The 14968-nt window shown below is 31.6% G+C and overlaps 1 long non-coding RNA gene across 5 annotated transcripts; it reads right to left on the bottom strand.

Annotated features, from left to right (window-relative positions):
* Positions 1-651: 651 nt before the first annotated feature.
* On the bottom strand, positions 652-5724 carry LOC126549586 (uncharacterized). 5 transcript variants are annotated; one of them, XR_007603682.1, is made up of 9 exons: positions 5691-5724; positions 5313-5471; positions 5097-5244; positions 4737-5041; positions 4500-4667; positions 2908-3106; positions 2711-2819; positions 1501-2641; positions 652-1427 (listed from the first exon to the last, which is right to left on the bottom strand). It is a non-coding gene; the product is annotated as an uncharacterized LOC126549586 (long non-coding RNA). The 5 variants fall into 5 exon arrangements; XR_007603683.1 differs by lacking the exon at positions 5691-5724 and having other exon boundaries at positions 4731-5041; positions 5313-5583; XR_007603684.1 differs by lacking the exon at positions 5691-5724 and having other exon boundaries at positions 4814-5041; positions 5313-5582.
* Between the last annotated feature and the right edge of the window lie 9244 nt (positions 5725-14968).

The following is a 14968-nucleotide window of genomic DNA, read 5'->3' as shown; positions in this document are numbered from 1 at the left end:
AATATTTCACAAATACGTGAAATATTACATTTTTAGTATTTATATTATATATTATATAATATTGATGATATTAATACATTGAGTATTAAGGTTGACATATTGATATATTAATTAATAACATTTATAAGTAGGTATACAGAATATTATTGTAATTAAAATAATATATGCTATGTTTTGTGTATGATACTGTACCATTTAAATATTTTTGTATTTGTGCCTCCTATGTTTTTCTCAATACCAACAATTTTGAATAACTTTATAAAATAAAAAAATAAAACTATTATTAATGTCAGATGTACTTACGAAAAAATAAAGCTTAGGTATTTAAATAAAATTATTATAATAAATTTCATTTGCTTTTGAAGTATTGTCTTCGTGGTAGTTGTAGTATGTAGTTCATACTACTCATTTTATATAGAGATGTCAAAATTACGTGAGCATTTGGGACCGGGCGAATAAACTTGAATTTTAAATAAAGCTAATTTTAAATTAAAATTTATGATAATACTTATACAGCATTTTCAGAACTATGCCGGTACGTGCATGTATATATATTATATATACTTGAGTGTTTATATGTGTGTGTGTTTTAAGAAGGAAAAGTAACGTAATATTGTTGTACGCACAACATGTAACAATAATAATAAATAATTATTAATTATTTCATTGTTTTATTTCTAAAATCTAAAATTAATACAAATTCCTAAAAACAATAACCTATTGGCATTCTTATTTATCATTTTATTCAATAATTCAATATTCACTGATCTCGAGACTCGAATTTCAGTTAACATGCGAGTTGCGAAAGTTTTGTATGATTATTGATTAGGTTAGGTCTTAGGTGTAATACAGTAGGGTAAGCTTGTAAACTATTCTGTATTTTGTTAATTTAGTTAAATTCCTATATTATTCAAAATTAAATTTTATTTTGCTTCATATTATTGGGCCATTATGTCATTTTTTATTATTAGATTCTGAACGAAGTGAATTGAAATATGATTTTACAATGATGTGTGTTTTTTTTTTTTTTAATATTAGATTATGTTAATTTATGTAAAATGAAATTTAAAGGGGCTGGTAAACATGTTTTTTTAGTACCTATTTAATTTAGTTAGTAAAAATGTATATAATAATAATAAAATAATAATTGTCAAAAATATTGTAAAATTAAGAAAGTTTTTGTAATAAGTGGGTGGATGCCAAATGGTATTAACTGTGAACCAACAACTCTAATATATTAAACCTCTGCACTTGGATAAGCACCTAAACCTATCTTTTGTATAATATAATCATCTACTCTGTGTCTTTGCACGTCTCAAAAAATATAGAAGGTGATCTGAATTTAGATCTTGAGTGTAATCTACCAAAAAATCTTTAATTGCTTCAGTATTAACTGTTCTTTCCTGCGTTGAGCCTCCATTTTGAATCTGAAAAATGCAGACAGTAAGTATTAATGATAAAAATTCATAATTTTCAATAGACTTAAAATTTAATTCAAACCTTCAAATTTTGTTATAGTTGTCTGAATTCAACAAATGACTGATTTTCTAAAAACAGTAGTTGATCTATAAAAAAATTAAAGAATTTAAGAACTAATTAGATTAAATAATTGCCATTTCATCACAATAAATATAAAATAATAAAAATAATACATTTTTAAATACAATTTTAGACTCACTTATACCTTAGGTTAGGTAACAAATTAATACAAAAAACATATAAGTATAATTTTGCTTTTAATACATTGCTGTTATTGTAGAACATCTTGCAATAAAAAAATTGCAGATTCATACACTATACCAGACACCAATGGTTTTCAAACTGGGTGCCATAGTTTTCCCATGAATTACTGATTGCATTGAATTGTGATATAAAAAATTAAATTAATAATTAATTCAAAACAATTTTGTTCATCTAAAAAAAAGTCAGTGTGCCGTGAAAATTTTTTGAAGTATACAGGTATGCCGTGTATAATAAAAGTTTGAAAACCACTACACTATACTGTCTATACTTAACAAAATTATTAGTAATTTACTCACAAAAACAATCTAAAAAAAAAAATACATTTACAATTATGGTTTTAGACTTACTTATATCACATACACTATACAATGTACATCCTTTGGTTAGGTAACAAATTAATACAATAAACATATTAATATAATTTTGGTTAAAATACACTTAGTCTTTATCATGGAACATCTTGCAATTAAAACATTGATACCTTAGGATAGAAGACTATAAAAATTTAAATATTATTCATGTTAATTAACAATTATTTACTGTATTAGGTGCATATTTAACTGCCACTATTAGTTTACATTTAGAACAAAATTAAAAGTTAGAGTTAAATCCTACTAAGGAATTCCCACACTTTGGGATAAGGTTTGATGAGCCTTCACAATGAAGCATGGTAACTTTCAACAAAGTTATTTGTTTGAATATCTCTCTTAAAAACTGTTATTGCTGTAGGTCCCATCGTTTCAAACCAATATCTCCAAATATAATCAAATAAAAACTCCTCAAAACACATTATTAAATTGGGATATTGGTTTATGTAATCAACAATTGTTTGAAATCCATCCTCCATTGATAGAATATCATCAGTTTTTACAGCGGCCAAATATGGTAAAGCTAATACCTGCAAGTAATAAATCTAAATTAATTAATTTGTTAAATTATGAAAAGTATTATTTTATAGTTTCAATACCTATTCAAAAATTACCATTCTCAACACTCTGGCAGCAATTGGATTTTTAGTAATTAAGTGCCAAGTGGTATATACTAGTTTTTTTATTTCTCATGAAACGTATTATTGCCTAAAAAAATAAAATTTTAATTGAATACTTTAATTTTCATTAGAAAAAAACTAATATAAGCATTTGAATTATATTTTAAGGTACCTACCTGGAAAAAATGAAATAACACTCTTGTTTATCGCTTTTAGGGAATATAGTTTTTATTGCATTCATCAATCCATATTCATAATCAGTTATTATTATGAGTTGGATGTATGTTAATAGTAAAACATTTCTGATGTATGACAGCAACTCAACATGTATTTCTCGGTTTTCCCTGATAGTATCGCATACACCAATGGAACACTCTGTAACAAAGTATATATGGGCATTATTATTACATAATTACTTAGATGTATTATATCTTGTTATGATTTTTAATTATTTGCTATATTGTAGATACTGAAGTCTTGGAGAAATCCAGGTGCAGAATAAACATTTTCTGAAGATTTGGAGCTGAATAAAAATAATATACAGTGAATATTTATCAAACAACACTCATTATTTCAAAAAGTATTGACTTTTTCAATTTTTTTTTTTTCAAAATTTAAGATTTATACTGTTTTAGAATTGTAGAACTCCTCCCTATTTTCACCCAGGTAAGCCACTATAAACTTTTGATTTTCAAATGACAACCTAAACTTAAAATTTTTAAATTAATGTGGTTATTTTTTTGTGAATTACCACATATTTTAAATTTTCATTTTATGTTAATCCGTTGATGATATATAGCTTCTCAAAGTTGGGTAGTTTTGGGAAGTGTTTATTGAGTGTAAATGTGCTATAAATTGTCAGTAGATAATTAAGAATAATTAATAATATTAGTCCAATTAATTATAATTATATGACAATTGATAATAAGCTATATGGGGCAAGTAGTAACAGATACAAATATTATCACCACTCTCCGCTACACTATGGGGTCGACGATATTGAATTCATTAGATAGGTACTATTATAGCTACTAGATTTAACAAATAAAAATCCTAATTATGACAGTGCTATTTAGTATTGATGTAAAACACCTAAAAACCTTCTAAAACCAACCAACTTTGAGCAGTTATAACTCACCGACAGATCAACAAAAGTTAAAAATGTTAACATGAACATTTATGAAGAAAATAGCTTTATTTATTTATGAAATTATAAATATAGGTTGCCATTTGAAAATCAAAAGTTGATAGTTTTTAACTATTAAATGTAAGAGTGAAAAAAATTAAAATTTTATACAGTTGAATAAAAATATGTATCTAGAAATTTGAAAAAAAAAATTTATACTTTTTGAAATAATATGAGTGTTGTTTGATAAAAAAATCACTCTGTATATTTGAGAGGTAATATTGAATTCTTTGATTATAATATTTATGACCTACTACATTTTTATAAATTACTTGAAAAGTAAATACTTGATAAGCATCTTTTTTTTTTAATTTTGGTACAGTCTTAAATGTGTGGTCACATCATGCTACCCGAACCTTATATTTTAATTAATAGTGAATTAAATAATTATCACATTTAGTCTTAAGATTTAAAACATTACATATATTTCTTAATTCTAGTTCTAGTTGTTGAATACTTGAAATATTATAAAAAATTAAACCTTTGATTTGTTGATTAATTAATAAAGAATCTTGATAAAATCTATTAAATTTTAAAGTTAGTACTTAAACTACTTAAATTAAAGTATAAATATCAATTTACTTATTTGATGGATTTTTTAGTGTTAATGTAAATTGGCTATTTGCCATTAGTAAAATATGAAGGTCTTCAACATCATCAGGTGTTGCAGGAAATGACTTTTGCCTCAGACGATGCATCCTTTCAGACCCTTGTAAAAACTTGAAGTCTTGCAGGGCAGTATTTGGAATACTATTAAGTAAGTCAGTGTTATAATTAAAAATAAATTATTTACTGATTAATATACAAACATACTCTTACATTTTTCAGATAAACAAATTGTAATTATTGAAGGACATTTATTTCATTTGTAGAATAGTATAAAGAATATGTATTACTTGACAATCTCTTCCATGTATATTCCTCAAGAGGAATATGAACATAAGGATTTTTTTAATGCCTTCTCTGTTAACGTTTGCCTCAATAATGATACCTCCTCATTGAATGGCCTTACTTTATGATTGTGTTGTTTACACAAAATCAATTTGTTATCATATTGGTCAGAAGATATATGAGCAGTTGCTTGACATGAATTTTCTGATTTTTTTTCAAGACATACCAAGTATCTGTACAATTATAACATTTAATTTTTTTTAAGCAGGTAACTTTTTTTTTACTCACATTTTGTTCTAAGTTTTTTTATTTTTTTAATAAAGGAAGCTCAAATTATCCCATATGATTTCTGTTCTTCTTTGCGTACCAAAAACTATTTTATAAGTCTTGGGCTTTTCCAAAAAATTAAAGATTTCATGTGTAAGCTCTTTGGGTTCTATTTCATGTAATAATAAATAGTAAGTTTTTAGTGAAAGAAGTACATAAAATAACATAAAGACATACCTGGATTATAATTTTCGATGGGCTCCGGTAAAATATTTATTTTTTTAAAAAAATAATAATTACTTATACTATTTTGTATTCCTCAAACGGTTGAATACATACCATTATCATTGTGTACCAAATCCATTGGTACATAGTCATGATCATGATTAATAATACCTAGAGCATCATTATATATATTAGTAATTTTCAGACTATGTTAATTAAATAATTAAATATATACTTTATAATAGGTAAATCTATTGTATACACTTATCATGCTCTAGATTGGTAAAATGATAGGCATGGTCATGATTCACAATACGTAAACAAACTTTCAATATAGTTTAAAAAATGTGTTTTTTAAAGCTTATTAAAAAATATAATAATAACATTTACCGTTATTTGTTGGCACATCCATTTTTAATAATAGGTAGTTTAATTTAATTTATTGTCAAAATAATATATTATACAACGTACAATTTAAACTTTTAGATATATATGTAGAATGTAATATAATTTTTAGGCTTATGTATAATGTAATATCATTTTTATCAATCTAAATATTGAGAGTATTTTGTCTAACGGTTGGCAATACCTTCCTGCTTTCGGAGTCTTATCAAGATTCTTTCTCTTATAATTTTTCGGACAATATTGCAGATGCCCCTAGAGGTGGAGCATACACTGACTAAACCTTACAATATTGTCAATAAATAATAATTAATTGTGTAATACAAATTTAAATATTCTTATATTTTATGTAATAATAATTTTTTTTTCATTTATTTAATATGTGTCAACATATCACATGCTATTACAAGATTTATGCATTAATTACAAATTATAAATGTGCAATAATTGACATGAATAATTATTAGAACTTCTGTTTGTAGTAATATTTACGATATGTCTGTAAGCTGCACTCTGCTACTCACTGCACTAAAAAAAGGACCATAAAAAAATTAATAATACTTTGGAAGTATTTTAAAACCGGAAAACGAGATGCAGATTAGACATATTTAAATTGTACTGGAAAACGGCTGTTGGGCGCCAATTTTGTGACCGTCACGAGGGATGTCGAGCGTCCACGATTTTCGACCCCATCCCTCCGTCCAACCATCGTCGCGCATGTGGCGCCCTCCGTCACCGACTAGCGCGATCAATAACGCTGCACCAACGCCAGTCGCCAACCGGCAACCAGTCCTTTTTGTACGCTTGTCGTATGTTGGTCGGTCGATTTTTGTCATTTGCGCTCGTTTCACTTCGTGGTTTTTTTTGTTTGACGGATTTATATTCCGACCACGTTTTGGTTTTCCTCGCGTATTCGCTGTCCGTGTCGTCGTGACAGCTCACCGTCCGTCTTTGTTTGCGAGCCCGGTCGTGACTCGTTTGTGTCAGCGCGCCATGTTTTTTGTTTGTGACCGCATCCTGTACGACAACGTTCGTCCTGTGCGCCACTCCGTAATGCCACTTTTGCTGATTATTTACTTCGTGTTTGTTTCGTGTATCGCACCATAGTGCCGTTGTTGGAGTGTGTTGTAGTCCGCCGAAGATCACCCATCCGCCTTTATCGGGACACGTCCGATTCGGGGTCCACGAAACACGTGGTTTTGTTACATTTCATCCGTGCTCGTGTGCACGCTGGACGTTACGTTAGGTTAGCCTGGTGTCTGTTCGTGCAGCCGACATCAGGAATGCCAACCTTTCCCTCCGAGAACGCCGTCCGTATAATCATGGAGTTGGTAGCAGCGCCAGCGGCCGCCGCAGCAAGTATCAGCTGCCCGCGACTGTTGTCAGTCGAGAGCTTATCAATTGTTTCACCACCAGATAAGATTGTTGTTTCATTTTCTTTTCATTATTAAATTGTATGTGGTCGACACCTTGTGTCACATAGTTTTATTATTATTAGAATATACTTTTTTTGTCATTATTTTATTTGGTATGATCATACCCCCCTGACATCGTGTATTTTTTTTTATTATTAATAGTTTATATATTACAAAAATAATACATAAAATTAATTCATTCCTTTAAGCTATGCTTGTGTTAGGATAAATGAATTATTGAGATAATGTATACATAGAAAAGTGTCGTTTTATAACATTCATACAATATCTCATTATAACCCTACTGGAATTGTGTTTTCCGTTTACTATCCTCCCATCACTAACCTTAAATTATATTCCTGCATGTTACAAGTACCGCGTGACTAGCTACCTACCAAAAGTGACTCAATAGCTCTGCGACGGTTCGACAACATCATGGTAGCAGAGCGTAGTTAATACCTTATCACGTCCTTATCACGTCCCAAACGTGAGTCCGCGATCGACAATATAAAGGCTGTACCTGCCATGACAGCTCGCGTGGGTACAGATTCGGGCTTCATTCTCGACTTCATATTAAATGTTAACGGTTTCGATGTTTTGTGATCCTAAGTCAAGGTCGACGACAATGCACTTCTGGAATGTCTCGTTACACTGAATAGAGCATCAAAGTACTTGGTAGGACAAGTAGGTGAAATAAATGCTCAAATTCATTCCGCGAAAGCCGTCGCCAATATACATCGCCCAATTTTTTCCACGTCCACGGAGGACAATAATGTCGGCAATACTCAAGCATATCTGCCGAAACACAGTGTCAAACTTTCTCGTGACTTCCTGAAATCCCTCTACCGAAGTTCGGAAGTGATTTCCACTTATGGCCCACATTTCATGATACGTTCACAGTGTTGGTCGAGGTCTTTCGGTAATATTAAATATTGACAAGCTATGATTTGACTAAACTATAAACGAAACTCTGGTACCACACCGAATGGATTACCGAACCGCTATTATGTTCGTTTAATCTTCCTTTCTCCCCCCCCTCGCCCTCGCCTTGCGTCCGTACACGACATCGCGTACTTTGTAATGCATCATCATCGACATTAATATTCGTCTTTCTGCCGTGTGCGTGTTTCGCTCTTGGCACTAACGTCCGTGTCCGTCTGTCCGTATCACTGTCGACGCTATAACAATATTCGTCATCACGCCGATTTTGGTATAACAGTATTTATATTTTGATAACCACGCGTCCGATCGTAACGAGAGTGATTCCGGTAGTAATCATACTATCGCGTCGGTGTTTGTACACAATTTGTTTGTCGTGTTGGTTTTGCAAATATGGCGTCCTGATTAAAGTCGTCATCGGACGACTCGAACAGCGATTCGAACGATTTATCGCCGATGGTCCACAATAACCAAAAGATCGGCAGCATCCCTACCGTAACGATCAAGTATGAGCCCTTGTCTCCCGACATCAGTGATGCCGATAGTGACGTTAAAAACGAGAGTGGCGAATATAGTGATGTATTCGATATCTTTAGAAACAGTTGGTACAATCACCCTCTCAGCTTCCTCACCTCCGCGAATTCCCGAGTATAATACCTGAAGAGGACGGGTCCCACAAGCCTCTCCACCGGGAACGCAGCCTGATTAGCAGCGATCGGCACGGTACGCTACCGCAGAGATTTCCAACGCCGATCAGAGGTGATCATCACAACGTGAACCGCACGCTTCACTAAGGTTAGGATGTCATACAGAATGTACAGCGATTTCGATTACCATTTAGGAGGTTTTGTTCCCATGCCGTCACCATGGCCGAGGGTATTAGTTTGTGATACAAATGAGGTGCCCTTTTCATTCCATACGAGGCTGTTCCTGAGAACGTTATATTCAAGGGACTTCCTAGTGACGCTTCATACCGCAGAAATCTCGAACTCGAAAGATTGATTCACATTCTTGGTGGCGTTATAATCGACGACCATATTAATCTTTAGTTCCATACAACTACATTCGTTCTTCTTGAGACCCTTATCGATGGTATCCTACCGGCACTCCCTATAAACAATGTTCCTCCGGTGATCTCCATCGACGGTGATCATCGCGCTATCCCTATTGACAGTGTTCCACCGGCCATCCCCATCGACAGTGTTCTTACGGTTATTCCTATCCACAACGTTCTGGTCAACATTAAATCTGAGATTTTTTCGGTCGCCACGCTTTGCTACCAAAATGTTGTCGCACCATCGCGGAGCTATTGAGTCACTTTCGCTAGCTGGCAGTGCAGTACTTGCGACGAGCAAGAATACAATTTAAGGATAGTGATGGGAAAAAAAACTATAAAGTACCTAAATGGAAAACACAATGCTAGTAGGGTTATAATGAGATAATGTATTAATGTTAAAAAACAAAATTTTAATATATATTGAATAAAATCTATTGTGAACTGGTTGTTAAGTGAACTCTAATTTTAAGTTATCATTTAAATTATATATATATAATATTAGTTTTGTATGTTATAATTAAGAATTAAAATTGTAAATCTAAATTCTAAGAAATCTCCTAACCGGAGAAACGTTGTCGATAGGAAAAGCCGGAGGAATACTGTCGATGGGGATAGCCGGTGGAAGACTGTCGATAGGGATAGCGCGAAGAACACCGTCGATGAGAAGCACTGAAAGAACACTGTTAATAGGTATTGCCGGGAGGACACCGTTGATAAGGGTCTCAAGAGGAAGGAATGTAGTTGTGAGGAACGAACGATTACTACGGTCGTCAATTATAACACCACTGGGAATATGAATCCAGACTTCGAGTTCAAGACTTCTGCAATATGAAGCGTCACTAGTAGGTTCAGTGAATATGACGTTCTCAGGAACTGCCTCGTTTGGAACGAATAGGGCACCGCGTTCGTATCAAATACTAATACCCTCAGTCATGGAGACGGCATGAGGGACAAAACCTCCAAAATAGTAATCGACATCGCTGTACAGGCAACACTATCGGTACCCGAGTGATCACTATATCGCATAGGGAGGCCCCGGAGAAGCGTGCTGTTCACGTTGTGATGATCACTTCTGATTGACATAGAAATTCCCTGCGGCAGCGTGCTATGCCGATCGCTGCTAATCGGGGCTGCGTTCCCGGTAAAAAGGCGTGCGGGACTCGTCCTCTTCAGGTCTTATACTCAAGAAGTCGCCCGAGATGAGCAAACTGTGAGGGTGATTGCACCGACTGTTTCTAAAGACATCGAATACATTACTATTGTCGCCGCTCTCATTTTTAACGTCACTATCGGCATCAACGATGTCGGGAGACAAAGGCTCGGACTTGCAGATTACGGACTCGGACTTGATCGTTACTTACGGCATGCCGCCTATCATTTGGTCATTGTGGACTATCAGTGGTAAATCGTTCAAATCACTGCTCGAGTCGTCCGATGACGAATTCCACCAGGACGCAATATATGCAAACCCAGCACGACAACCAAATTATGTAAACAAACACTGACGCGATAGTATGATTACTACCGGAATCACTCTCGTTACGATCGGACGCGTGGTTATCAAAATATAAACACTGTTATACCAAAATCGGCGTGATGACGAATATTGTTATAGCGTCGACAGTGATACGGACAGACGGACACGGACGTTAGTGCCAAGAGCGAAACACGCACACGGCAGAAAGACGAATATTAATGTCGACGATGATACATTACAAAGTACGCGATGTCGTGCACGGACGCACGGCGAGGGCGAGGGGGGGCGGGGAGAAAGGAAGATTAAACGAACATAATAGCGGTTTGGTAATCCATTCGGTGTGGTACCAGAGTTTCGTTTAAAGTTTAGTCAAATCATAGCTTGTCAATATTTAATAATACCGAAAGACCTCGACCAACACTGTGAACGTATCATGAAATGTGGGCCATAAGTGGAAATCACTTCCGAACTTCGGTAGAGGGATTTCAGGAAGTCACGAGAAAGTTTGACACTGTGTTTCGGCAGATATGCTTGAGTGTTGCCGACATTATTGTCCTCCGTGAACGTGGAAAAATTGGGCGATGTATATTGGCGACGGCTTTCGCGGAATGAATTTGAACATTTATTTCACCTACTTGTCCTACCAAGTACTTTGATGCTCTATTCAGTGTAACGAGACATTCCAGAAGTGCATTGTCGTCGACCTTGACTTAGGATCACAAAACATCGAAACCGTTAACATTTAATATGAAGTCGAGAATGAAGCCCGAATCTGTACCCACGCGAGCTGTCATGGCAGGTACAGCCTTTATACCGTCGATCGCAGACTCATGTTTGAGCTTCGCAATTGTTCAGTGCCAGCGGCCGCCGCAGCAAGACGTATCAGTTACCCACTGTTGTCAGGTGAGAGCTTATCACCATTTTCAACACCAGATAAAATTGTTGTTTTCTTTTCATTAACAAATTGTATGTGGTCGACACCTTGTGTCACATATTTTTTATTATTATTAGAATATACTTTTTTTGTCATTATTTTATTAGGTATGATCATACCCCCCCCCCTAATATTGTGTATATATAGAAAAGTGTCGTTTCTTAACATAAATACAATATCTCATTATAGCTCCACTAGCATTGTGTTTTCAATTTACTATCCCACCATCACTAACCTTAAATTGTATTCCTACCCGTCGCAAGTACCACGCGGTCAGCTAGCGAAAGTGACTCAATAGCAACGGCATTTAAACTAGGTATTTGAAATAATTAAAGCATAATAATAAGTAATAATCATCTAAAATGTAAATTTTTATTTTACTACAATTATTATACAAATGTAATTAATCATTAATTTTGATTAATTTGTTCATGCAATTTTATGCAATAATTATTTTTCATTGACATAGTGACCGCTGGATTGGTGAGATATTACATGATTCAAATTGGTATGATATTAATCCGGTAAAATAATTAGTGGCATTGCATTTAGACCATTTAGTGCGATAGTATGGTGTATTTATTGTCATCAATGGCTCGCCTAGAAATTAATGATAACTGATAAGAGATTAACTTATCTAGGTGTTGATTTATTTTTATTGACGATAGAAATAATTTAGGAACTTATTTGCGTTTTACATTATTGAAGTAGGTACATATTCAAAACTCATAAGTAGGTACTATCTCTATTAGTACCAACTTTTTAAATTACGATTTTACTATACCAATTAAAAATTAATATTTAAATTATTAATTAGAATCTAAAATTGTTATTGAAAACTTTTATATTAAGTTTAAAATTATTAAAATTAAAATGAGTTTATAGTAAATTAAGTAATTTTTTTATTAATAAATATTTAAGTCCATAAATTCAATTTAACTTTTTAATCATACGTTGTTGAGTATTTATACACAATACTAATTGTTAATATTATTCTTAATTTTAGTAATGAAACAAACTGAATATTGTATTCGATAAAAATGTAACTAAAATTATAATGTATAAAGTTATAAATTTAAATTTATAGTAACTTTAGTATATAATTAAATATATTGTATCTACATAATTTTAAATAGATAGAATGTTAGTCATAAGATAAAAGCAAAACAGAAAAACAAGATTTAATTTGATTTAACAATTAAAATTATTATTATTTTAAACACATGTTTCTTCTTTTAAAACCCCAAGTCTATAATTAACTCAAGTAATAAAGTAACCAAATTAATGGCATTTTAAGTTAATTGATTTATATAATATTATCATGACGTCGTTACTCTTGTTGTGGCATAATTATAATATAATAATTTTATTTATTTTTTATTACATTTCAAGAGTGTCAGATGATGAAATATAATATAATATCCTATATAATCATATGATTAGGATTTAAAATTTTGCATGATTATAAATTATAATATAGGTTTGTATTTTTTTAATTTTAAAATATAAATTTACAAAATTTTTAGACATGAATTATATTATTTATATTGCAAAATAATACTTCTTACAAGTAGGTAGGTATATAATACAATTTTTCACCAAGCATACCACTCGTATTTGTCTTTAATAATGAATTTATTCAAACTCTTATTTTTTGAAATGTTTAAATATACTTAAAGATTATATTGTCATTTATCAAATTCATGATTTGGACTCGGATTTTGAAGTATATTATGCTTCTTTTTTTTTATAATACCTATATGAGATAGAAATCTAATTTTTATACATGAATTGATTTCACGTGATTCTGATTTCAAATAAAACAATTAAATTGTTTTTTTTTATGTAAATGATGTTTTTATTGCTTTTTTTAATTATTCCATTTGTGAATTTTTTATATGTTTATTATGCTATTGTAATAATAATAATAATAATAAAAAAAAAAAATTAATAAGAAATGTAAAAACCCAGAATGCGGATATTGGATTATAATTGTTTTCGTTTCGGCTTGTTTATTAAATGTATTAAACGCATAGAATATAGATTATTGATCTACATAATATAGCCTGCCATGGGCGCCTATAAGTAACATTTTAGGGGGGGTCAAAATAAAAAAAATTCTCAAATGTAATGTAATAAAGATAATAATAATATTATGGTAATATTTATTGAGATACAAGTTTTAAATATTTTTTGTCCAAGGGGGGGGGGGGGCAAGTGCCCCATCTTGCCCCTCCCAATGGGCGCCCATGTAGCCTGCAATACCTATACGGTCAATGTGTCTTTAACATTGATACCAACCATTTCAAAATTTAATATTTGTTATTTTTGTGTTGTAATTTGAAATCTCTTGGATGAAGTAACCACCGATCACTTCAGTGAATGCAGAGAGTACGTTTTCTATGTTAAATGTTAAATATTCAGTCGGACAATAGTCAGTTTCACTATTGCAAATCAAGGGAAATATACGGTAAATAGATAGTTAATTTTTCAAAATTTTTTAATCATTTTTATAACTAGTTCATGTAAAGTTTTGGCCATGCTTTTTTTTGTTGCTTTTTTTAATAAAAAAATATTATGCTTCTTTTTCGATTTTTAAAAGAATCGTGTGCTTTTTTAGTTGCTTATTATGCTTTAAAATCCGAGTCCTATTCATGATATTTTTTTGTACTACTTAAGGAATGTCCTGTGGTGATACAAATATTTGTATTTCAAATGAGAATCCAACATTTTTACTATAAATTATTTAATGAACAATTGTTTTGAAAATGTTGATATATTTAATTTAGAATTCAAACTAGTATTTTCTTAATTATTAAAATATATTTTATATTAAGGTTAATGTAGGGTAGTATTGTCGTATAGTATTTTAGTTGGACATTAAGAAGTATTACACGCAACATCACAACATATACTGTACCTATACATAATGTATACTATATAGTATAATCACAATTCACAGTATACGGAATGTGTCGCTGCAGTGGTTTGAACATATCAATAAGATTTTTTTATTAATAATGAATTTAAAACTAGAGTGTTATAGTTTATAAAGTTTAAATATTATATTCGGTAGTATTTGGTTGACTTATAAATTATAATAATTGAAAATACTTACCTTTGATTTTGGTATTTCATAAAAATCTATAACAGTCAATTTTTATATTAAAAGTTTATTTTAGAAATTGAATTAAAAATGATTTTCCATTTCATATTAAAAAAGATAAATATTATCCAATTTATAGAGACTGTAGCTACTAATTGTACGGGACAACCGAACGGTTGAAGCACCCTGTACAGTGTTTATATGTATAAATATATCGTTTATAATAAACTGTTTGAGTGACACTTAGGTACTAGTAGTAGCAGGTAGTAGTAGTAGTAGTAGAAGAAGAAGAAGAAGAAGTAGAAGTAACCGCAACCTCACGCGCACACAAGTTCTCA

Source organism: Aphis gossypii, chromosome 2 (genome assembly GCF_020184175.1).
Source record: "Aphis gossypii isolate Hap1 chromosome 2, ASM2018417v2, whole genome shotgun sequence".
NCBI classification, from domain to species: Eukaryota; Metazoa; Arthropoda; class Insecta; order Hemiptera; family Aphididae; genus Aphis; species Aphis gossypii.
The sequence above is the reverse complement of the archived record's forward strand: the minus strand, read 5'-3'. Positions and strand labels throughout refer to the sequence as shown.